This window comes from Leopardus geoffroyi, chromosome B1, assembly GCF_018350155.1.
Source record: "Leopardus geoffroyi isolate Oge1 chromosome B1, O.geoffroyi_Oge1_pat1.0, whole genome shotgun sequence".
NCBI classification, from domain to species: Eukaryota; Metazoa; Chordata; class Mammalia; order Carnivora; family Felidae; genus Leopardus; species Leopardus geoffroyi.
In genome coordinates this window covers 126,167,131-126,194,165 of record NC_059327.1, presented here as the reverse complement: position 1 = coordinate 126,194,165, position 27,035 = coordinate 126,167,131, and the positions used below count along the sequence as shown (strand labels likewise).

The 27,035-nt window shown below is 36.5% G+C and overlaps 1 protein-coding gene across 2 annotated transcripts in view; it reads left to right on the top strand.

Moving 5' to 3' along the window:
* Positions 1–3,520: 3,520 nt before the first annotated feature.
* BMPR1B (bone morphogenetic protein receptor type 1B) overlaps positions 3,521–27,035 on the top strand; it is a 144,603-nt gene continuing 121,088 nt past the window's right edge. Inside the window, exons 1-2 of one of the 2 annotated variants that reach the window (XM_045472458.1) lie at positions 3,521–4,173; positions 17,662–17,955. The gene's annotated coding sequence lies outside the window, so the exon portion shown is untranslated. The remainder of the gene's footprint in view (positions 4,174–17,661; positions 17,956–27,035) is intronic. The other variant, XM_045472413.1, reaches the window with a different exon arrangement.

The window sequence follows — 27,035 nt, the reverse complement described above, 5'->3', positions numbered from 1 at the left end:
AGTTGAAGACCCAGACTGAAAAGGCAAGTATTTTGACCTTATCAGAGTAGTTATTAAACTTGATTAGCTTATAGCATATGAAAATGTGAAGAAATAAACATAACATTATGTGATAACCCATCCCAGACATCGATGAGGAGCAGGTGCAGGTCATTTAAGGGAAAAAAAAATTATGAGAGTGTTAATACTGAGAAAATGTTATGAAGTTAATTTAGTTGTTGCCGAGATTGAGAAAAGAATTTAATATGATTTTAGTGGCAGAGCACCTGTAGTGAGCTTGTGGTGTTACATGGGAATCTAGTTGAGAACCACTGAATTATCACACAAAAAAGTTCTCAATCAGTATAGAGTGTAATAGTAATATTTTCCTAAAGGTTTTCATAAGCTGTGTTGGTATGTCAATAAAGCGTTTATAAGGAACACAGACCAGTTTAAATAAACTACTGAATGTTGTCTCACACCGTATGGGGTAAAGTGATGACAGCATGACTATGGAGAGTTATGTAAACTATGAGAAAGTCATAAAAATTTGAGTGGAGTGAATTGATCAAATCGGTTTCATTTTCCCTGAACTCTCTCTGTTTCTTCCATCTCGCATCATCTGTAATGATAGACTGTAGGCTTCAGCTTCTTAATGCCTCCATACATGACACACACCACCAGCCATCGATCCTCTCTTCCTTTGAGTCTCAGTGAGCCATGAATCCTAGCTGCCAACATAATCTGCGATAAGCTGTCCATATGGAAAATTAAAATTGATCCCTACTCCCCTCATTTCATAAACAGAAACAAATTCTGTGTGGAAGAAAGACTCAACTGTGAAAAACAATACTTTAAAATATTTGGAAATGGATATGTTTTTTATCTTACAGTAAGACGGGAATTTCTTTGACTTGGTATAAACAGAGCAAACCGTAGAGAAGATTAATAAATTCAATAGCATTAAACTCAAAAGAAGACGTGTTAATCAAAGGACACTGTAAAAGAGTAAGAAAGGCTGAAAATTGGTTTAGTGCATAGAATATATTAAAGATCCTGCGAATCAATAAGAGAAGTAAAATCAGCCAGTATAAACATGAACAGGAGTTAAAATCCAAATAAACATGAAAATTTTCTGAGCCTCCTTAATAATTAGGGAAATATAAGTTAAAGCTAGTGTAATATTTTGTGGCCACCGTGTTGTTAAAAATATAGAAGTCTGAAATATCCTAAACAGTGTGGATATGAAGCAACAGGAATGCTCATACATTGTAATGGGAATATGAGTTGGTACAGTAAATTGGGACGTTGGAATTGAACCAAGTACACTCTTTTGCTCAGCACCTACAAGTATGCCCTAGACAAAGTCTTGCTTGTATGCCTCGGGAAATAGGTACAAGACTTCGTACTGTAGCCTTGTAGAGAAAACAAACAAATAGCATAATAGCAAAAACATAGAAACAAATCTGGAAACAACCCAACAGAGAGCAGACTGGATAATTTAGGCATTATTTGTATATAGTAGAGTTACTGTAATAATGAAAATGAGTGCATCTCACCCTACCTGCCTGAATCCCCAAATCATAATGTTGAATGAAAAAAAAAAAAAGCAAGTCACAAATTGCAAAGAGCATGATTTCAATGATCAGAGGCAAAACTAATGTATTTTTGTGGAATCCTTATTTATGTGATCAAGCTATAGGAAAACCAAGGGGAAAGATTTTTTTTAAGTTTATTTACTTTGAAAGAGCAAGAGTGAGAGTGAGCACGTGTGAGGGAGAGAAAGAGGGGGAGAGGGAGAGAGAGAGAGAATGAATACCAAGGAGGAAGATTAAAACAAAATTGAGAATGTTGAGTGTTTCTAGTTGGAGGGAAGGAGTTGGGTTCAAGAAGGAGCCCAGAGAGCTTGGGTGATATATAAGTGGATAAGTGGATGATCATTAAAAATATTGAAAGTATCATTATTAACAATTATGTATATTATTATTTTTCATTGCATACGCTGTACCTTCTATCCCTGTGATTTACTCATTCTATGAGTGGAAGCCTGTATTTCCCACTCCCCTTCACCAATTTGCCCATCCCCAGCTCCCCTCCCCTCTGGAAACTGTCAGTTCTCTGTGTTTATGGTTCTGTTTCTGCTATTTGTTCTGTTTTTCAGATTCCACATATAAGTGAAGTCATATGGTATTTGTCTTTCTCTTATTACATTTAAATAATACCTTCTAGGTCCATTTGTATTGTTGCAAATGGCAAGTTCTCTTTCTTTTTTATGGCTGAATAATGTTCCATTGTGTGTGTGTGTGTGTGTGTGTGTGTGTGTGTGTGTGTGTGTATGTATACATATATATATATGTGTGTGTGTGTGTATGTATACATATATATATATATGTGTATATATATATATATATATATCACCTCTTCTTTATCTGTTCATCTATCTCTGGACACGTGTTGCTTTCATATCTTGGTTATTGTAAATAATGCTATTGCAATAAGCATAGGAGTGCATATATATATTTTTGAATTAGTATTTTCATTTTGTTTGAGTAAACACCCAGTAGTGTCATTTCTGTATATTTTATTGTATGGTAGGTAGTGTGGTTTTTAATTTTTTGAGGAACCTCCATACGGTTTTCATAGTGGCTGTACCAATTTACATTCCCACCGACAGTGCACGAAGGTTCTTTTTTCTTCACATCCTTGCCAACACTTGCTATTTCTTGTCTTTTTGATTCTAGCCATTCTGACAGATGTGAGGTGATAGCTCCTGGTTTTGATTTGCATTTCCCTGATGTTTGGTGATGTTGAATATCTTTTCATGTGTCTTTTGGCTATATGTATGTCTTCTTTAGAAAAATGTCTGTTCAGGTCCTCTGCCCAGTTTTTAGTCAGATTGTTTGGGGTATGTATGTATGTATGTATGTATGTATGTATGTATATATGTGTTGAGTTGTACAAGTTCTTACGTGTTGTGGCTATTAGCCCATTTTTAGGTATATTTTTTGCAAATATCTTCTCCCATTCAGTAGGTTGCCTTTTTGTTTTGTTGATGGTTTCCTTCACTGTGAAAAAGGTTTTTATTTTGGTGTAGTCCCCATAGTTTATTTTTGCTTTTGTCTCCCTTGCCTGAGGAGACATATCAGTGACAGGACTTTGAATCCCCCTCTCAGGTTTCTTTCTTCCCATAGTATTACTGGAATTCCACAGGGGTTCCCACATTTGTTTACACACAGAACAGGCTGCCTCTGTGAGCCAACACTCTGGCTTTCTCCATGGCTGCCTTTTCTGAATCCAGGCTGCCATTCTCTAGGACCACCATTATCTTTAGCATCTTCCCACTCCCAGCTGACATAGGCCCTGTCAGTTGGACGGTGTTACTCCCAATCATTGCTGTTTATCACTATGCTCCAGATATTTTTGTTCATTCATAAAGGTGATCTGTCCCTAACCTCTGGTATTTCCTCCTCTCCAGACTGATTGTCTGCTTGTTCTAGACCCACCAGTCCTCATTACTGCTGGGTCCCTGACAGTGTACTACACTTTTCTGCAAATTGAGAAGAGGGATAATTGCCTTCCTGCTGTTAATTGTTAATTGCTCTTGTTCTGAGGACATACAGCATGTCTGCTTGGGCCCTAAGGTATTACAGGTCTTAAGGAATCATGTTTTCCGGTTTTCCCTCTATGCTAGTGGCGTGCCCATGGATTACTAGGGGTTGCATTCCCGTGCATCCAGTTATAACCAGTTCTCCTCTGAATCTCTGGTCTTCTTGCCAAGTCTAACTTGCCACCTCATTCTTTCCCTACCAATCCATTCTCTCTTAAAGGTCCTGAAAATTTGCTTTTAAAAATTCTGCAGTTCTGTTTTAGCTTCAGCCCTGAGATCAACCAATCAATTATTCGCATCTTTCCTTCTTCCCATCTCCCCTTCTCTTTCTCATACACAGATATCATACAACTGTAGATTCTCAGGCATTCAGATACACTTACACATAACAGGACTCTTTCTGTGGATTGGGTTTGTACTATTTCTGAGGTGGTTCCTCAGGCCCCAGGAAAGTCTGCTGGTGTACTGTATAGCTGGAGAGAATCGGTGGCCCTAACCTATGTGTACCCACATGTGTCAGCATCTAAACTGAACCCAGCCTGGATCGTATTAAATAGCAACAGTAACTGCAGAAAGCCTCAGTAAGGGTAAGTACAATGTATACATTATTGAATTTAAATTTCATTAAAATCTATGAGGTAGGTTTTGCATCTCTATTGTATGGGTGATGAAACTGAGGCTCAGATTGCATAAATAACCAAAATACACATAGATGGTAACAAGTAGAGTTCTGCCACAAAATAGGGCCACCTGATTTGAAAGCCTGTGCTCTTATCACTAAATTAGATAGAATGTTTCATAACACAGATTAATTTCACTACCTTCTTTAAAATGTGATTTCAGAAACAGCTTCTTATTCTGAATATATCACTGACATAATTATGTATTTTTTTGTGAAAATATAATTGGTTGAAAATAATGGCTTTGTGGTGTAATTTATTTTAATGAGAAATGTTCAATTTTTAAAAAAATTTTGTTAATGTTTATTTATTTTTGAGACAGAGAGAGACAGAGCATGAACGGGGGAGGGTCAGAGAGAGAGGAAGACACAGAATCTGAAACAGGCTCCAGGCTCTGAGCTGTCAGCACAGAGCCGGACCCGGGGCTTGAACTCACGGGCCGCGAGATCATGACCTGAGCCGAAGTCAGATGCTTAACTGACTGAGCCACCCAGGCGCCCTGAGAAATGTTTAATTTGATGATACTCTACTGAGTTTGATAGTACTATATACCTGAGAATCCATCCTGTAGAAATTGGATATCTTGTCTGCTAAACTGGAATCCTCAGAGGCTGAGGCTGTAGTCTTTCCCTGACCAGTAAACTCTCTTTAGTTAACGTTGAATTACTTTGTCATCAAGAAGAGTGTTAGGCTTTCATGAAATATTGTGATTAAGTGCAATATTTCCATAATTTCTCCCCCTGAATTGTAAGTTGGATATGCTTCTGGATAATAAGTAGTTTTATTTTTTGAGTGTGGATTGTTTTGTAGATTGATTTGGGGAATGATGAGACTGTTCAGGATTCTATGAGAAGAAAGATGAATCTTTATTGTCACATTGTAATAGAAAAAAAAAGAAATCACCTGGATGTTTATCCACAGTAGAATAAATAACTATATACATAAATAACTGAATAGTTATGCAGTGAAATGAGTTTATTAAATGAACTCGAGCTGGGTTTATCAACATGGGTTAATCGTTAAAACATTGAACACAAGTTAGTGACGGACACACGAATATACAATATTTATAGAAAATGTGTAAAAATTCTATAAAATGGTATATATGGCTTGTGGGGACACACACACACACACACACACACACACACACACATACACACACACACACAAATACACACACACATTAAAGTATACCTGACAGTGATAAATAGCACATTCGGGGTAGTGATCATCTGTAAAAGTAGGAGCAGGGCAATTCTGTTGGGATTGGATGCATGGGAGTTGTATCAATAATGTTTGCTTCCTTAATCTTGATGATATCTATGTGGTGCTCATTACATGTTCTCTGTCCTTTTGGCATTACTGAAATATTTAATCATAAAAACCCGAGAAAGTAAAATTTTGACTTTGGGATAGTATGGAGAAATCAATGTGCTCCTCAAAAAAGGTGTTGATGGGGCACTTAGTTTTTTAAAAATAACTCTATTTTTTTATTTTGTGAAAAAAATGTAATAGAAGACAAAAGTAGGAAGAAGAGAAAAAAATGTGGGTCACGTGCTTTTCCCTTTCTATTATACTCCATTATGCTGCTGCATACTCCACAAATGGCTTCTGAGATGTCATATTTTCTCAGTTCCCTGAAGCCAACGTCAGTGTATTATTAGCTTTTTGGAGAAGAAGGAGAAGGAGAAATTCTACTATATTAAAAATACATACATGCATTACAATGATATATATGCATTTTAAGATTCCAATAGATGTAATGCATTAATATTACATATGTGTATGAATATAAATTAACAAAGAATAAATTATCTTTTCCCAAACTCTTGCTGGAACAATTGCTACCTACCCAATAAAACTTGAATTTGCAACAAACCTTCATATCACAGTGGAACCAAGCTCATTTTGCTCGTCTTCATTAAGTTAGTATGGGTTTTTAAAAAAATCGTTTGTCAGCTAGCCTACTATTTGATTGAAAGCTGTCTAGACTGCTGTTTTAGTGAAGTATGTATTTAGTTATGTGTCAGATTTTTCCTCTGTGACCTAATTACTTGAATATTCCCAAACAGTCCAGCTTTTGTACAAGAACACATTGTTTTACTTGTAGTTTTAGTTGCTATTGTTGACAACTGCATTGTCTTTCATTTTAAGGTGAATTTTCTTTCACATATTACTGTTTATCTTATAAAGCATATACGTATGTTTAATGAGGTAGAGTTTCTTCTTCCCAAAGGAGAGTGTATAGTAGATTGAAGTTGGCTTCATGGAATTGAAAAAAATATGATACTTAAGAAGCATTCATAGAGTATGTGGCCGGTTCAAGCATCAGTTTCCAGGAGAATCCTGTTCTGTACTTAGATAATTTAATGAGGGAGGTTTAGTAGTTTGATAACGATGGGCTCTGAAGTTAGAGAGCCTGAGCTCTGAGCCTGTCTTCACCTCCAAGGAACTGTATGAACTGTAACAAATTTGTTAACCTTCTGGGTCTTCAATTTCCTCATTTTTCAAGTGGGATTTTTCACTTATGAGGAGTCCCTCTGTCAATATGGAGAATGGGTGAACTAGAGCTGAGCAGCCTAGGCACAGGGCAGGTGTACTATAGCTGACGGAGATCTAATGAGGATTGAGACCGAATGAACTTAAGACAGAGGCACAGGGCTGGGAAATGGGGGCAACTTTTTAAGACTTAAAAAATGTAAATCAAACAGGTTTGAGGGGCAGAGAGAAGGAATGGTGATAGCTATTTTCATGTTGGCTTACCTGGCCAAATGGATGGATACTGGAACAGTTTATCAAAATAGAAAATGTAGGAAGACCGCTTTAGAGGAAGGATGGGTATGTTACATCTCCATGCATAAGTGTAGTCATGTCAGACCAAGAAATTCTCCTCAACTTTCTTTTTTCTTTAAAAAAAAATTTTTTTTAACATTTATTTATTTATTTATTTATTTAAAAAAATTTTTTTTCAACGTTTATTTATTTTTGGGACAGAGAGAGACAGAGCATGAACGGGGGAGGGGCAGAGAGAGAGGGAGACACAGAATCGGAAACAGGCTCCAGGCTCTGAGCCATCAGCCCAGAGCCCGACGCGGGGCTCGAACTCACGGACCGTGAGATCGTGACCTGGCTGAAGTCGGACGCTTAACCGACTGCGCCACCCAGGCGTCCTTAACATTTATTTATTTTTGAGAGAGACATAGCATGAGCTGGGGAGTGCAGAGAGAGAGGGAGACACAGAATCTGAAGCAGGCTCCAGGCTCTGAGCTGTTAGCACAGAGAATTCAGCGTGGGCTTGAACCCCCGAACCGTAAGATCATCACCTGAGCCCAAGTCAGATGCTTAACCGACTGAACCACCCAGGCGTCCCTTTTTCCTTTTTTTTTTTTTTTTTAAACTCCTCAACTTTCTTAGAGCTACTGCTTTGTAGCTGTCTCTCCGGATCCATCACTACTGAAAACTGTTGACATACATTCCAGTGGATGTTTGTTCATTGGTGTTTTTTCTGCTCCTGCTGGAGTAGGTCCTTGCTTGCCCTGAAGTGGTACCCATTCTGTTCCATCCTCAGTATCCAATATATTGAAACCAGTTCTGTTTAACAACTAACTCCATCAGCTAGGACCTGATTTTGATGATTTTCCCCTTTCTTTTTAGTGTCTTGGTGTCCTTTGCTCTCAGAATCATCCCAGTTTATGTAAAACAAATCCAATATCTTGAATTTCAAAGAGAATGGGCTCGGGGGTCTCAGCTCCACAGAAACTGCTTGGTCATGTGAATAGTCTTTTGACTCCTTCTTAGACCAGCTCTAATCTCCAGGAAATTGGGATAATCTAATTAGGCAACCAAGAGTTCTAGAACCATTTAATTCAGAGCAATGGTGTACCTTTACCTTAAATGTCTTATGGTAAGAAAACCACTCAATGTTCAGTGATAGCTTAAGGAAGATTTATTCCAGATGAGCTTTGGTGCCCACATAGATCAAAGCCATTTTAGGTTTATTACATATTATGTGATACAAGTGCTAGAGTCACCCTCATCAGGCATCAGGACATAGTATGTATGTTCAGTTTCTCATATTCTGGATATATGCTTTCTATCTTTTAGGAATTACATTTGGATGCAAGTAACAGAAACTAGAATTAATGGCAGAAAAAGAGAATTGTATGTATTTTTTTCATATAAAGAAGTGCAGAAGTAGGCAATCCAGGGAGGGCATAGCAGTTCCATAGACATCAGGGTTCTAGTCTCTTTTTGGTTTTCTGCCCCACTAACCTACATTGTGACTTCAAAGACACGTCATGGTTTTTGGTGGCTAGTATTGTTCTAGCTGTCACGTCCAATTTCTAGGCAGCAGGAGAAAGGGACAGATCATATGGACAAATCTCCTAGTCAGGTACCTTCTTGTAAGTAGCAATTCACGGTATCTCGTCTCTGATTACATTTCACGACTAGCTTTTAATCAGATGACCACATCATGGTTTTTTAGCTGGATATATGGCTGCCCTGAGAAACCAGGATTCTGTTGCCACAAGAAGGGAAGATTGGATAATGGGTGATGACTAGCCTTCTTTGCCTCATGTACTACATAAGATGTTAAGATACTGATCAAAGTATTTCATAAATAAGTAGAACAATGAACATTACTCTTTAGTCAAAGATTTTTCGGTGCAGTTACCCCACTCTGAATGGCCCTGATGGAGACCTTTAATGTTTTCTAGCCATTTAAAAATGAAAACAAAAACAAAAACCCTGCCATTTTGTTATTCTCATAACAAATTAAGATGCATGGCTTCATGAGAAATTTAATAATTACTCCCAGGAATATGTTAGACAATTGAGGAACTTACGGATTTGACTAAAGAAGTCTGTGTCTGGATGTACAAATATATCTAGAACATTAGGTCTGTCAGAGGAAAGGTATATTTTAGACAAAAGGAGAAAGTGAGGCAGTAATTTGTCTAAGGTCACAAGTGAATAACCTGAATTATTTCAATAATTTACAGTATTATTAATTCAAAGGAAATGGATTCTTGATATATTTGAGTCATTCCTAGTCTTAAGAATAACTATTTGACAGAGCCTCTAGGTACTTTGATATGACTGTACCTATGCTGCTTCTAATTAGTATTGATTTTGAATTAATATTATCCCAGGACAGTTATTTTTGGTGCTTTTCCAGCTGTGTAAATACCCTTATTGCATAAACAGACTAAATTTAATCGCAGAATTTACTGTGCTGGCAGTATTTACAACTTCATTGTGGACCCAATGTCTTAAACATCTGTCCTTCATTTACTATATCTTAAATATAAACTTTTATAACACACGCCAAATTATAAGTATTTACGCAAAGACACCATAGCATAATAGTGCTTGGAAGAAGGAGCAAATTTCTGAGAAAAGAGTTTAAAAATTAACACAGTTTGGGTTTGTTAATGGTGTCTGTCTCCCACAAAAACAAAGGGGAGCCCATCAGAAATAAGTAAGAAAGCATTTTTAAAAGACCTCCTGGAAGGTTAAACTTTATCATAATATCAAAAATGTTGAAATTAGTTTTTTTAAGGGGGAGATTTATGTTGTTTTTAAGTGCCTTTGTCTTGATTTAAAAATGATGCAACATTTTCATTAAATAACAAGTTCTTTAACTGGGAAAACATTGTGTGGTCTTTAAGGTAAATTAAGAGGATGTACAAAATAGAGAAACAGATTTAGTAAATCTATGACTTTCAAAAGTTATTTTTCCCACCAAACAGTATCTCTCCACCAAACTCTGTATCTCTCCAATTTGATTATGTAAAAGTCGTAGTGTTTTTATAGTTAATTCTTTAGTTTGAGCCCTGCAAGGCTAGTTCCTCATGTATTTCCTCCAACTGATTTAATTTTGGATAAAATTATTTTTATCTGATTTTCCTTTGAGAAAATATGGATATTTGCTTCCTTGGCTGACTTACAGGTCCGGGGGGGTTGGGGGGGGAGGGTACTAAAGGACCCACGTGAATAGGCTTCACAAGTAAGACAGCCGCCCCATGCAGAGATGCCTCCCAGGCTAGTATTTGTGTTCTGGAAGAGGCTGACTGGGAAAACAGGTATGGAGACTCCTCTGCTCCTTAGGATTTACGGATTGGTTTCCCCTATAATATACATGGGAGCGAACAGTGTTCTGAAAGACGAAGAAAATTTTTAAAAATGTAGACTTCTGGAACAGTACTGCTGACACATGAGGAGAAAAGAAAGTAGTGAGGGTAAAGAAGTGATGAACTACAAAAAACATTGTGTGAAGTTATCTCATCTGTTTTACCTGTTATTTGTCTAAAACTAGCATTTTATTGTGCTGTTTATATATTTGCTTTATGTATGTATGTATTCTCTTTCCTAATGAGATTATAGTTGTTGTTGTTTTTTTTTTGTTTGTTTTTATGGAAACTACTATCCTTTACTCTTTTGGACTCTCCTATAGCATCTGGCATCATGTGAGACACTGTAAGCCTGAAGATATTTAACTGGATATGAGTGGCAAGTCTGATAAGTAGTGGTTCCTTCATGCAGTGTTTTGAGGATTATGAGGCTGTGTCTGTGCCAGGAGAAGAAAAACTAGAGTGATAAATTAGGCCGGGGTCTCTGTTTTATATATTGCTATATATCTGGAGCTTAGAATGGTGCTTGACAGGTTGGGAGTACTAAATAAATATTTTTTCAGTGAATGAGTAAATCATTCTGCAATACTTGAGAGAGCAAGTAAGAATGGAAGTGTATTTGCTATTCTGTTACTAAATTAACTCTAAAATCTCTTCTAATTCTAATCTGTGATTAGTATTAATATTTGTACATTTAGCAGATATTATATCGGAATCTAAATTCAGAAGCTGCACTATCTTATAATTGTAGAATCTATGCAAGAGATGTACAGTCAAACCTGTTAATAATAATTAACTTAATAAAAATAGGGGTTCAACTACCCTGATTTAAGAAACAATGAAAAAAACCTCACCTATATTAACTTGACAAGTCTGTGTAAAGTTTAATATTATGCTAAACTCCTATTAATATTCAATTAGTTAATTGAGTGGCGTTCCTCTTCAATTTATATTTCAGTTTATATAGAGTGAAAGTTAATTAACCTGGCTCTGGAATAGGTGTGGGGATGATTGAATTCTGTTTTATGGTAAGGGTAAGATCATACTGGACCATTTATCTGATTATCTGATTTTATCATCATGACATCGAAATTCTAAAAGGGATTTTATGCCTCTTTAAACTCAATCTTTCATATAAAATGGATTCCTGGAAAGTAAGTGATTAGAATTGTAGATTTTTACTACCAGGTTTAATCAATATTCAGATCTCCTGGTTTCATATTGATGCCTTTTTGAAATGTTAGTATTTCCCAATGATTTTCCCCCTCAATATGAGTGAAAGAAGAGACCTGCCAAGAACAAAATGATTCTGTACTACATGGAGTATCATCCAGAAGGGCATGGGGTGGGGTGGGAGTGGGAGGATGTTTGTTTGACCCAATGGGCTTCTTGATACATGAGGCGAAGGAGCAGGGAGAATAATGGTCCTCAAAGTATGCCCCAAGGACCCTTGGGAGGTCTCTAAGAAACTATTGGACATTTGCACATTCAAAACTGTTTTATAATAATACTAAGACATTATTTGTCTTTTTTGCTGTGCTGACATTTGCTTTAGTGGTTCAAAAGACAATAGTAGGGAAAACGGCTGGTACCTTAGCACCAACCAAAGGCGGTGGCAACAGGCATTTTACCATTGTGTTCTCCATTGTCACATCCTTGAAGTAAAAAAGAAAAGTGAACATTTAACTTAAAAATGTCCTTGATAAAAAGGTAAAAAATATCCATTTATTAAATCTCAACCCTTGTGTACATGCCTTTTCAACATTCTGTGTGATGAAATGGAAGTATGCTCTGTGCCTGCCATCGCACACTGAAGGGCAGTGGTTTTACTCAGGAGTTGTTGCTAAATGAGTTCCTTTTTGATGGATCAGCATCTTTAATGGAAAGAGTGACCAACAAACTATGACAATTCAGATTTGGACATTTGGTGGAAAATTTTTTTGAAAAGAAAGTGAGCCTGTTGAGGACAATAATGGACAGTATTTGAGCTGCTGATAAAATATGAACTTTTAAGTAAAAATTCAAATAAAAACTTAAATTTTGGAAACCTTGTGATTGCTGCCATGAGCCTTGAGAGTATCCAACTATTTAAAAGCTTTTTTCATGACACTGGTGTGGATATTAGCAGATGTGATTTTTTTTTTTTGTCATTTCGTAAGGAAATGTGTTAACATTTCAAACTCTGTGGGGGTCCATGAACTGATATTTATATTTTCCAAATGATTAATGCATGATTTTATACAATTATATATGGATAAAAGATCTAGTCAAAGTAAAAGGTAGTAAAATGTATTTTAATGTAACAGAATACAAATATTTCATTCTTATGGTTCAGATTCTACATTGCAGCGAAACTTAAGAAACTACTACATGTTGGGGCACCTGCGTGGCTCAGTCAGTTAAGTGTCCAACTTTGGTTCAAGTCAAGATCTTGTGTTTTGTGAGTTAAAGCCCCACATGGGGATCTCTGCTGTCAGCCCAGAGCCCTTATCCAATCATTTGCCTCCCTCTCTCTCTGCCCCTCCCCCATGTGCGCCCATGGGTGCACTCTTAAAAAAACCTACTACATGTTGAGTTTTGGTGTAGTACTAAGGAAGACTTATATCCACATTATCTGAAAAGGCTATTAAAGTATTTCCCCCTTTTCCTTTCTCTTTATCTGTGGGAGACAGGAATGCCTTCACATACTTCAAGCGAAATAACATATCATAATATATTGAATGCAGAGGCAGAGTTGAGAATCTTATTTTCCTTTAAGCTAGATACTTACCACCAAATTATTTTTATTTGAAGAAACATGATTTTCATGAAAGCTATTTTTGTGTTACAGTAACATATAGTGGATTTATTAATATTATTTTTAAATGAATATACATCTCATTTAAAATTTTTTTTTGAGAGAGTTAGCACGCTTGTGCTCAGGTGGGGAGGGGCAGACTCAGAGGGGGAAGGAGAGGGAGAATCCTAAGGAGACTCCACACACAGTACAGAGCCTGATGTGGGCTTGATCTCACCACAGTGAGTTCATGACCTGAGCAGAAATCATGAGTCGGACACTTAACTGACTGAACATCACAGGTGTCCCTCATTTTAATTTTAATAAGGTAAATAAAAAACAAAATAGATGTTAACAAAAATAAACAAAAGTTCTTTCGGGTCCTTAATATTTTTTTAAGAATGTAAAGGAATGCTGAGACCAAAATGTTTAATGACACTTCTCTCAACTCTAGATTAGAACAGGTGCGTCTCTACCTATAGAGTGATATTCCTTAATATATTAGTATTGTCTCAGTACAGTTGTTACCATTTCATTTTTTCATTTGTTGCTATATTCAACACATAATTACTGTGTACCTTCTGTCCTATTAGGTCATGGGAATTATTTCAAGAAAAGATTCTGTCCCCTGCTTATTTTTAAGCTTCTCTAAAGCCAGGTCTGAGTGCTATAGTTCTTTTTATTTCCCTAATTACGGTAAAGTTATTTAATATTGGTTTTCTCTTTCCTCTTTTCAACTTTATAGATATGGAAATGTGGCTTGGTATTTGTTTTCATGTTTTTGCCATTTGTTATTAGGACAGAATTTGGCTAATATTTAAACAAGTACACCATTTATCCACTTCCCTTTCTTTCTAGTATGTTTGAAATCATGGAAGAGGTAAATACCTTTCAGCATTTTGTGTATATGCAATTTTATACAAATGGTAGGGATGAGAGACAAGAAGGGCATGGGAAAGAGAGAGAGATGAAAGTCTTTAACAAGGTGTCTGTAGAGTGTTTTGCAGATCTATCCCTCACTTTTGTAGGGGCAAGGCAAGAGTACAGACAACTGCACAGCATATGTAATCTATTTAAAAGTTGTAAATTAGGCACATATGCTATTTGCTAATTGCTCTTGGCCATCCTTTGGACCTAGGATTGCACACTCTGGTTCTTTGGGAAAAGAGTTCTGAGGTCATGGTCACGTGAAAGGAGGGATGGTAAGGTCCAGAGAGGCCTGTCCTTTGTTACCTTGGATTCCTTGTAGTGGTGAGGCATGCAGCCAAAAAGGGATTGGAGGGGGTACCTTTAAAGTGCATACCTCAAGACTAGGACCTTGTTTGTTCGTGTCTAAGGGCAAGGCTGGTATGGGCCATGTATTACTTATATTAGAATCTCCAGCAGTGCTTCTTAAAAATGCAATTTTGTAGACCCCATCCCAGACCTGAATGAATAGAGAGCAATACGGCGCAGAGGTAGGTGTTGTGAGCGTCAATAGACATAGGTTATGTTTTGAGGGATTTTTGGGGGCAGACATATGAGTTTCTGCTTAGCATCAGTATTTCATTGTGGCTGTTAAAAATGTCTTTCTAGGGGCGCCTGGGTGGCGCAGTCGGTTAAGCGTCTGACTTCAGCCAGGTCACGATCTCGCGGTCCGTGAGTTCGAGCCCCGCGTCGGGCTCTGGGCTGATGGCTCGGAGCCTGGAGCCTGTTTCCGATTCTGTGTCTCCCTCTCTCTCTGCACCTCCCCCATTCATGCTCTGTCTCTCTCTGTCCCAAAAATAAATAAACGTTGAAAAAAAAAAATTTAAAATGTCTTTCTAAACATTTGATCTAATTTAATTCTCTTAGCAACTCTTTGAGGTTTTTATTCCCATGCTTCAGAATGTATTCTGTAATGCCATTGGGGAATTTGAATCTCGAAATGGCCTTAGGATATTCCTTCTCTAATGCCAAGTTCCTACGTATTTTTCACCAGTATGTGCAATTAATAATGTTATGGATTAAATATACTTATGTCTACATCAAAAAGGAAAATACTTTTTGTGAAATGTTAAGCGAATATTGAAGGCCTAGGAGGGGAAATCCCTTCTGAATTTTGAAGAAAATACTATCTTTTTAATAAAATGAATTCACATTAAGCAGAATGAATTTTATTATGCGAGTTAAACCTGAATATTTAATGATGACTTATAAAGTAGTTACTAAAAATGCATGTTAGTAACTTTGTGTGCATGTAACAATATCATCACATGTGCATTATAGTGTTGTTGATAATTTGCATTTGCAGTGCTTTTTCAAAAAATAATTTTTGGTTTCTAGAATAACAATATTGTCTACAGAGGTGCCTGAGTGGCTTAGTAGGTTGAGCATCCACTCTTGATTTCGGCTCAGGTCATGATTCCAGGGTCATGGGATGGAGCTCTGTGTCAGGCTCCACGCTGGGCAGGAAGCCTATTTAAGACTCTTTCTCTCTCTCTTTCTCTTTCTCTCTCTCGCTCCCTCTCTCCAACTCTCTCTCCCTGTCTCCTTTTGCCCCTCCCCAGCTCGGGTATGTGTGCTCTCTCTCTCTCAAAAAATAATAATACTGTCTACAGAGAAGTTATGGATCAAGTTGGGAATTGTATAAAAACACCTATATTGTTTTTGGAAAGTATTGTTTAAAAGGAGTGAATGGTCAAATTTAGAAGTAACTAATAATAGTCCTGTGAAACCAATAATGAAGTCATTTACTAACTTAAAAAAAAATTGTGGTCTCACGCCTAGAAAGTGCTATTTAGTAGCAGGGGTGAGAGGGTGGAGCTAGTTACTGCTAACCATACAGTACTCTAGTTGTTTCCCACAGTTAATATTAACAACTGCAGATTTGTAATTTATAATGTGAAAGCAGTTTAGTCCCTGGGATTACCTGGATTATTTAGTATTTTGCATCTCTGTGAAATACTGAATGGCCGCTTGTTCCTGGAATCGTATGAACTTTTTGGGGAGCTATTTTGGGAATTATTTCATACAACTGAAATGTCTTCCTAATGATACTGTTTCTTTTCTAAAAAGGAATAGCCTAGGATTCAGTTTTGGCTTGCATAGACAAATTAACATAGTGTGGTGAAGAAATGGGGCCCGGACTAGAAGAGTTAATCTTTAAGTTCAGCTTTAAGTGTGCTGATCCTTTTCTGCTTCTTGTTAATTGGCGCCTCAGACTCCCTACTAATTAATGGGAGAGCATGGGGCAGGTGGCGCCGTTTTATTTTGATAATCCTTGTCATCAATGTCCATGTAATCTTCTTGTTTAATTATAATGAATGTGCATTTGGGGTGCTTGAACTTTTAACAGCTTTTTTTCACTGGAAGTTCACTGGTCAAGGACAGTTTTGCAACTGTCAGATGCCACTACATATTGCAAACAAAGACACTTGTTTTAGCTTTTTAGTTGTTAATTCACACAAGTGGCAGTCACTAAATGGAGGTGCTGTGTGCTTTTTAAAAACTAGACGGGAATAACTCTAGCCAGAGAAATTAAAGAAATCTGTGCTTCTTTTAATTGTGTGTGTGTGTGTGTGTGTGTGTGTGTGTGTGTGTGTGTGTTTGGAGTGAGGGTAAGAAATTTTGTTTAAATAGGGACATTTAATTTTAAGAGTACTTAATGGATAAAAATATTAGAGTAATGTTTTCTCTGGAAGGAAGAGCTGAGGCAGGAAGTCAAAATAAATGGAACTGATTTACTTAAGAATTTGCAAGTTTTAGCTGTGAAATGACCAGATAAATGATTCTCTTGGAGAGTGGATAGCTGTTAGAAAATGCATATTTTGCTCATTTCCATTTTAAAGAGACTGTTCTTGCTTTCAGGTATAAAGATGGGTTTAGGTAAAAATAAATTCAGAGCAGTTTTGAAGTTTGGGGACAAGTCTTAAAATTGTGTTCCAAGCAATGCATTATTTATTTGGGGGAAGTGGGAGAAAAGGAGGGAGGAAGAAGTCAAAAAACACCTCCTTGGCTGTTAATACCTTGAAACTTAGTGGAAAGGAAATAACACCCAATTTATATGAACTCCAATGTAAACAAACAGGAGCTATGATGGGAAATAGCACCAGGGCCAATTTATAAGACTTGGTCCATGTTCATTTTTCAGATAAAACTTCCTGTACTTACTCCTACCCATTATGGGCCAGACCAAAACCAAAATAAATCTTCCTCAAATGGTATAGGGAAACATTTTAATTGGGTGATATTTTTGGAAAATCAGAAATCATTATTTCGCTATTGGTACCTTGATAACATTTCATGTACTATTTCAAAGTGTAAATTTTTATGAACTTGGATGTTAATTATATACTTACAGTTTAATAATGATAACAGTGTTTTGGTATATAATATTTTTGTGTCTAATCAGAGAATCTTGACTTAATGTAAATTTACAGTTAAAATTAAAATCCAAATCTGTGGTCTTCACCTAAATAGGTGGTTCTCCACCTAGAGGCAGATTTCTTCCCTCTCCCCACCCAGGGACATATATCCATGTCTGGAGACGTGTTTGATTTTTAGGACTGGGAGGAGGTGCTACTGGAATTTAATGAGAGAAAATGATGGATGCTGTTAAACATCCTAAAATGCACAGGACAGCCCCCCACAAAAAGAATTATCTGGCCCAAAATATTAATATTGCTGGGATTGAGAAACCTGCCCTACCTAAATGATGCTTTCTACTGATGAAACACTACTGATTTGTAATCTGTGGATTGTGAAGATACTGGAAATTACCTGAAGAAATGCCGCATTGAAGGAAACAATCATATGTAGGTATGTAAGTATTGGGTTGTATGGGATTAACTAATATATAACACCTTCCTAATTTTATTTTGTTCTCTCCCTTTCAAATGACAAATTTTTGTCCTGCAGTAAGTGATTCACTATGAGGAGCGATGATTAGTAAACTAAACGGTTAACAAAATCATGGTAATCATTTTGCAATATGTACATATATCAGAATTGTTATGTTGTACACCTTAAACTAGTACAATGCCGTATCAATTATAGCTCAGTGAAACGGGGAACAAAAGTGTCTCATGGGGGAAATAATCTGAAACCTCAGGGGAAAGAGCAGTTACACATGTGTTGTAGGTTTTTCTCTCAGTATTGACTATATATATTCAAGATAGAAGAAAGTGCAGTGCTTACTTGGCCTGAAAGGAATACAGTGTGGCCAGGAATGATATATGCCAGATCGCATGCTGCTGTGCTTATAAAGCCTGCAACTTCCTTGGTGTGGAATAGCTGTTTGTTAGATGACTTCCTCCTCCTCCTCCTCCTCCTCCTCCTCCTCCTCCTCCTCTTCTTTTTCTTCTTCTTCCTCCTCCTCCTCCTCCTCCTTCTCCTTCTTCTTCACAGAGAGAGAGAGCACAAGGAGGGGAGAGGCAGAGAGAGAGAGAGAATCCCAGGTGGGCTTTGCACTGTCAGTGTGGAGACCGATGCAGGACTCAAACTTGCAAACCCCGAGATCAAGACCTGAGCCGAAACCAAGAGTCACATGCTCAACTGACTGAGCCACCCAGGCACCCCTAGAAATTTTCAGAAAGATTTTAACCTAGCAGCTAAATTCAGGCCTCAGTTCATCTGATTTGAAAAGTTTTTCCTCTTTTATTCCTATGTGATTTTTGTCAACCTGTGATAAGTAGAGAAAGATTTAAACCAGGCATTTATTTATTATCAAAACAAGAGCTTGATTCCAAATTAAACAGTTTAAATTTTATTGGCTCATTATTATTTTTCTTTAATGATAAGAATGCAACTAAATATATGCTGAGTAGTATATACCAAGTGTCCTTTTTTGGTGTTCTGCTGTTCAAAAGTTGCTAAATCAGTTCTTGTTGACTTCCTTATATCATAGGGAAGATATACAATGTAAAAAATTTAAAGTTATATAATACTTTATGTAATATATGTAAAGCACATGTAAATGATGGCGTGTAAAAATGTTTCGGAACTCACCACTGTACCTAAGAAATTTAACATTAACATTGTTAGTGCTGTTTGAACATTGGCTGAAACAGACATGTTTGCATTTTGAGCTGATCTGTTCTTAGGTATTATTGGCAAAGCATGTTGTATTTAAAGAGCTCAACAGAAAATTAATATATACTAAATATGTGAGAAGTGAGAAAGATTTCGGTTAACCTATATATTCCCCCAAAATAGCTTTCTCAAGAAATGAAAAGTAACTTGTTTGGCACATAATTTAGTAGTTTTTTTAAATGTCTTATTCCCTGGGAGAGGAGAAATGGGACCAGCGCTGAGGCCCGCAGTGCTGTAGGGAACTTGTTGGATGGCAGGAGGCTTTGTCCACAGAAACATGAGGGCTCATTCAGCTTGGTGACTGCAGTATATTTTATAAGGAAACCTATGTCTAAAAATAGATGCTGAATGAAACTTCTTTTAGAGCACAGGGCCATATGGTTGTTAAAGGGCCACTTTGTTTTATTGGAAAGAAAATATGAAAACTCCCCATTTGGAAGCAAGTCTTAGTAGTGACTGTTAGAAAATGTCTTTTTGTGCACTGTTAGTAGTAGGCAAGTATTTCAAAACAGATGTGTTTTCTAACCACATTGATTAAAAAACTACCTTAATTGACATTTGTCAGATTCTGTTACAGTGTACTTTTTTTTTTCTTTTTTCTGAATAATAGTAGCAATCATATATAATCATTGAGAAGGGTTTTTTTTTCCTCTGAATTTTGGCAGATGTTTAATATTTGAAACAAAATATGAAATTGAAGAAAACTGTACTAAAGTTCCAGATGAACTTTTATTTGGTCTTTAAAAAATCACGTGATATGCGCAGTCCAGAGTTTTAATGTTCTATTCTCTGACAGGAAAATATGTTTATTTCTGTGATGTTTATAAGCACGTGCCCCTATGTAGTCCATTTCTGAGGCAGCAATGCAATTTCTGAAATCTGAGTTTATAAAAATACTTTGAGAATTAAGTTCTAAATGTGACTTTATGAAACCGATACTAAAATAGTATATGTCATACAACTACCACTGTTAGTTTAAATGAATTGGAAAGATGTAATACAAAGTCTGTTTTCAGTATGATAGAGGGAAAGGGGAAAGAAAACAACCTGATTTATTCCAGGAAGGACTGGGTTCTGGATCACCAATAATGTCTTGGAGCTCAGGTTAAATATATATATATATATATATATATATATATATATATATATATATATATATATATGAGTGGAAACTACCCTGTTAACTGGTCATACTCTGAGGTTATAATTGAGGAAAACTTGAAATGCTTTCTTTCCTTCCATGAGCACAGTGTATCTTTATAGTAAAATTGCCACTAACTTCATTCTCCTTAATGTGAGAGTATTTCCCATTTCCAATGAAAAGCCCATAGGGCTCAAAATAAATGAAACCTACCATGTTTCCGTTTAAATACACACACACACACACACACACACACACACACACACACACACCCAAAACTTTCCTCCATACTCTTTCTTCTCTCTCCTTAGAGACCTCTGCCTTCTCCTATACAGCATATGACTGCCAGCAAAACTTCTAGTATGGTAAAATGTTTTAAATTTATATGTTCTTTCCAGCTCTTATGTCAGAGACCCTTGAACTTAACTTCAGTTCTAGAAGCAGTGATGGCAACCTTCAACACTTACTTCTTTTAAAATGTGTTTATATGCATTTGTGTAATACATTTTCGGGTTCCCTGGCTTTGAAACATATGCCGTAAATGAAACAGACCTCTCACACAAAATGTACTGTAATAGATGCATGTTTATACACATGAATGAGAAGTATGTTTACAACAGGTTCTAATGTAAGGACTTTAATTTTGTGCAGTATTTTTCACATGTGATATGTCATTTATTCAGTGGGACAATATTTTGTGGCATAAGGGGATTTCCATTTTATGGCAAGAACCAATGCTAAGCAGGGTTAATTGCAGGAGTGGGGAGATCTGTGACCCTTAATCTGAGGCACTTTCCCTCAGACCATACTAAAAATTCTATTTTAAAATCCAGCAAAATGACACAACTTATTAATAGTACGGTTGAATTCAGAATTGCTGAAACTGTCTATAATTTAGCCCACGGGCCAACACTCTTAGCTACTTGAATAATAATGATTCTTAGTAGCTAATATTTTAGAGTCCGTATTTGCATACTGCATATTTTTTGTGTAATTAAGGGATATGTAACAACGTATCCATCTTTTTTAAAATTTTATTTTTTATTTTTTAAAATTTACATCCAAATTAGTTAGCATATAGTGAGACAATGATTTCAGGAGTAGATTCCTTAATGCCCCTTACCCATTTAGCCCATCCCCCCTCCCACAACCTCTCCAGCAACCCTCAGTTTGTTCTCCATATTTATGAGTCTCTTCTGTTTTGTCCCCCTCCCTGTTTTTATATTATTTTTGTTTCCCTTCCCTTATGTTCATCTATTTTGTCTCTTAAAGTCCTCATATGAGTGAAGTCATATGATTTTTGTCTTTCTCTGACTAATTTCACTCAGCATAATACCCTCCAGTTCCATCCATGTAGTTGTAAATGGCAAGATTTCATTCTTGTTGATTGCCAAGTAATACTCCAGTGTGTGTGTGTGTGTGTGTGTGTGTGTGTGTGTGTGTATCACATCTTCTTTATCCATTCATCCATCGATGGACATGTGGACTCTTTCCATACTTTGGCTATTGTGGATAGTGCTGCTATGTTTATTACATGGGGGTGCATGTGTCTCTTTGAAACAGCACACCTGTATCCCTTGGATAAATGCCTAGTAGTGCAATTGCTGGGTCTTAGGTAGTTCTATTTTCAGTTTTTTTGGGAACCTCCATACTGTTTTCCAGAGTGGCTGCACCAGCTTGCATTCCCACCAACAATGCAAAGAGATCCTCTCTCTTTACATCCTCGCCAACATCTGTTGTTGCCTGAGTTGTTAATGTTAGCCATTCTGACAGGTGTGAGGTGGTATCTCATGGTGGTTTTGATTTGTATTTCCCTGATGATGAGTGATGTTGAGCATTTTTTCATGTGTCGGTTGACCATCTGGATGTCTTCTTTGGAGAATCGTCTATTCATGTCTTTTGCCCATTTCCTCACTGGATTATTTGTTTTTTGGGGGTTGATTTTGATAAGTTCTTATAGATTCAGGATACTAATCCTTTATCTGATATGTCATTTGCAAATATCTTCTCCCATTCTGTCGGTTGCCTTTTAGTTTTGCTGATTGTTTTCTTCACTGTGCAGAAGCTTTTTATTTTGATGAGGTCCCAGTAGTTCATTTTTGCTTTTGTTTCCCTTGCCTCCGGAGACATGTTGAGTAAGAAGTTGCTGCGGGCAAGATCAAAGAGGTTTTTGCCTGCTTTCTCCTCAAGGATATTGATGGCTTCCTGTCTTACACTGAGGTGTTTCATCCATTTTGAGTTTATTTTTGTCTATGGTGTAAGAAAGTGGTCCAGGTTCATTCTTCTGCATGTCGCTGTCCAGTTTTCCCAGCACCACTTGTTGAAGAGACTGTCTTTATTCCGTTGGATATTCTTTTGTGCTTTGTCAAAGATTAGTTGGCCATACGTTTGTGGGTCCATTTCTGGGTTCTCTATTCTGTTCCATTGACCTGAGTGTCTGCTCCTGTGCCAATACCATACTGTCTTGATGATTACAGCTTTGTAGTATAGCTTGATGTCTGGGATTTTGATGCCTCCTGCTTTGGTTTTCTTTTTCAAGATTGCTTTGGCTATTCAGGGTCCAACTTATCCATCTTGTTTTTAGAAAACTTTCTTTTTCTTTTTGATGATGAGAGATGATTGATCTTGACAATTAAAAATATTTTATACATTTCAGATGAAAATTTTATCTGCTGGGTGAATGTCTCAGCCTTTTGAGGTTTCTCCCACTCCTAGGATTCTACCAACCATCTCTTTCTCAGGTCAGTGTGAGGGAATGCTTAAGAAGCCTCATGGTAATGGGAGAGGGGTATCCCATCGGCCTCCTTCCTCTGTAACCCACTGTTTCTGCTGCTATGAAGGTTGCCTGCCTGGTCACTCAGTCTGTGGTCCAAGCCATTCCAGAACACAAGGGTTTATTGTATCTGTGAATACAGTATGAACACAGATAATCCAGCTTCCTTTGTTCATTCCATAAATGTCAACTGTGCCTCATGTGTTCTAGGCATAGTTATAGATGCTTTGGACATTGCAACTGAGCATAACAAGATATCTGCTTTCAAAGTATCCACATTCAAGAGGAGGTAGACAATAAATACATCAATATGTAGAGAAAGATTATCCAATTAGATAGAAAGAAATGATGTGAAGAAAAAATGAGTTAGAAAAGTTGGTGGTTACTTTTCTTAGAATAGTCATGGAACTGAAATCTAAATAATGGGAATAAGATAGAGGAACAGGTATAAGGACTGTGAAAGGAAATTAGTGGTATGTTTGAGGGATAGACAGAAAACCAGCATTCAGGGCACATTTTGGAAAAAGGGGAAAAAGATAAGGAAGTGAGGTCAAAGAAGGGGCAGAGGCCAAATTATGAAAGCCATAGTAATGAGTATGGTTTTGTTCATAACTGGAAGTTTTAAGCAGAGAAGTAATATGTGATTTACACCTCCGTAGATGTCACTTTGGTTGCTGATTGGAGAGCTCAGTTGTGGCAGGACATTGTGGAATCAATGAGTTAAAGAGGAAACTGTTACACAGCTTTCTGCAAGATACGTGATGGCAACTGGGTCTAGAGTTTTTGCAATGGTAGTGGTGAGAGTGGTTCTGTTTGGGATATATTTTGGATATGGTACTCCAGGTCATGATATAATGAAATGGATATGAGACCCGAGAGAGAGAGAGGAATTAAGAAAGGCTTAATGATTTGGGAACAGAAAATATTACTTGTAAGGATTAAAAATGGTTAATTGCTTGCCTTACTGACTGGCTTGGTTGCTTTCCTTCATTGATTCATTCATTCATTTTTGTGCAAGTGTGAGGTATCCTGATACGCTCTGCATTATGCATATTAATTGTTTCCAGAAGTTGCTTCCTCAGTGGGTTCAAATCCACTTAATCAGAGGAGAGGAAGTGGGATGAATTTCGGAGTGGATTTTTAAATTTCAAAGTGATGTTCAGAAATGCCATCTTCATTAGGAATCACTTTTTAAATATTTGTTGTAGAACTATAATCAAAATCTCAGCTCACTGGAATGGTCTTTTAGTATCTTGGTTTACCATGGTTTATCAAGAGAAAGGAAACTGCTCAAATTTGTGCTGTGAATTTGAAGCAGTCTTAATAACCTGTTTTAAGATAGCAGACACAATTGTTAAATATTTGTTTAGGTTTTATTATAACCAGCACAGATTTATGATTGCATTTTTATGTGCCTTGTATAGTCATTATGTATGGTATATCTTAGCTCATTTTATAGAACATAACTTTATGTATTATATGGAGGTAAATATATGAATCTTGTGTAACATTTTCGTCATATAGATGACCTATTTGATTCTGTAATTTTAATCAGAAATTCAGACCTAAATTATAATATTAGGAACAATCCTAATATTACAGAAAAGTATGGACTTCAGAACACAGTTGTGAAACTGGACCTTTATCAAGTTACAAAGTAACTTTCTGTTCATACTGACTCTGTCCACTTTAAGCATGATTTCTCACCATCTCTTACTCTAGGTATTTTATGTCTGATGTTCTCAGTATTGTTATGAGGATTTTTTGTTTTCCTGAAAAAATTTCCCTTTAATGTTCATATAACTGTTAGATAGCATTAGGAGTTTTCCCCAGAATGTCTGTATTATTTTAAAGAAAAATGGTAATTATCAGAATTATTCTGAATCTCATTTGTCTAAAATCTAGTACAGTGTACCGTAGTTATAGATCTAAAAAAAGTCTGTACTTTTTAAATATGGATGTCAGATTTTTCTTAATACTTAAAGTTTTCCAGTAGTTCAGGTTCTTGCTTCTTTTTCTGTGGCCAATTAAAAAAAGAGCAGGACTTTTTTAAGGTCAGAAGATCAGCTTGATTTGTTTGTAAAACATAAAAAGAAATATTTGTTTCTAAGACCAGAAAAATCTGTTTTCCGGTTAACGTACTTTTTTATGTTTTGCTTTGTTAAAAAATCAAAAATAAAGTTAGAAGTAGAAATACCATTTGATTCATGGGTTAATTTATTGGAGTCCTAAATGCTAATTTAGTTATCTGAAGTTACCGGATTAAAAACAGAGGAGGGAAAAAAAAACAAAAACAAAATTTCTCCATTTCTCATGACCAAATCTTACCTGCTTTTTCCTCAGTATGTGATTCTGAGGGGGAAACCCAGCTTGCTTTAGTATTCATATTTCCTTTGAACTGAATGATAAATGCTGAACCATCATGTCAAGCCTATTCTGAAGATGTCTGGAATAACAATAAACCCTTTGTGATGAAACTAGCGCAGGGTAGCTATTTACCAAGTTAAACATCATGAACTTACTTATCTTTATTCCAGTGTACTTTAACATCAGCGGTCATCAGCTTATATATTGGGAAAACCTGAGTTAAAATAATTACCATAAATAGAATGTACATATTTTCACTTTGTCTTGTACTTTCATTCCCAGACTGCTCATATAATTAAATTGGTAATGAGATGCCTGCTTTATGTGCACATACACATATATTGTCTAGTATGTTCTATGCTTTTTATTAGGGGTGCTAATAATTAATGATCTTTTATCTGTGTATTACTTTTTACTTCATGGTACTTTTTACTGTGTCAGAGATGGTCTTGCAGAGACAAACTTTCCACAGTTGGAGAGCCACCAGAGGAAAGGAAAGCCCACTATTATTCAAATGAACTAACTTAATGAAGATCATTTCTTCACTGCAGAGGCAATAGGAAAGCAGGGCCAGAAGCATTTACCCCAGGAGGTTATATATAGGATGATTGGAGACATTCCCAAAGACAATGAGGCACTAGCATTTGTTTAAGAGAAAGGCTATTTCCCTCTGAGGGCTCATGCTGGAATTAACTGGTGTCATTTTGAAGGAGGGTTTTGCTAATTGGCATCTCCCAATTGTATATAATGCCAACACCTTTTTCTATTAATTATTTGCCATAAACATAGCTCAGTAAACCAAAACTCCCTGCAAACTGAAAAAGATTTAAGAGGAACTGTTGCAATTTAATTAGTTTCCAAAAGCCCTATGTGAACTATAACAGTTGGTTGGTTTTATATGTATAATGTTTTGTCATTTGACGTTGGAGGCATTATGTTCATGTATTGTGGTGATGGCCTGCTGAGTAATTGCAAGGTTCATTATACCACCAAGACTGTCAAGGGCATTTATGGATATTCATGTGCAGTGAACCCTTGAACTTGAACTGGTCATTCTTGTCTCCCATGGCTGGAATTGTGTTTACTCTAAGTGGCAGGAGAAACTTTAATTATGAAACCATAAAAGAAGCAAAATTACCTAAGTTTTAAAATGGTAAATGGGCTATTAAGAAATGTACCTGCAGTTTTTCCCCTTTGCTGTAAAAATGTTATCTGTGCTCTCAAGGAAACTCATCATAATCGTAACCTTTAAAAAAAATTTGAAGACATACTGCTTGGTAGTAAATCTGTGCTTCCAAAATTGTGTTTTGTGTTTTATGTAAAAAGATACTAGATATCCATTATTTCTACTTTAGGAAGTCCATTTATAGACCAAATATTAAAAAAAATTGAACTTATTAATACGAAGTTAAAAATATCCAAGCATTGTGCATTGATTTGAAAACTTTTGAAAATATGAAAGAAATTTAAGAAGCAGAATTCAAGAAGTATGCATATAAAGTATACATATATATATATATATTTATC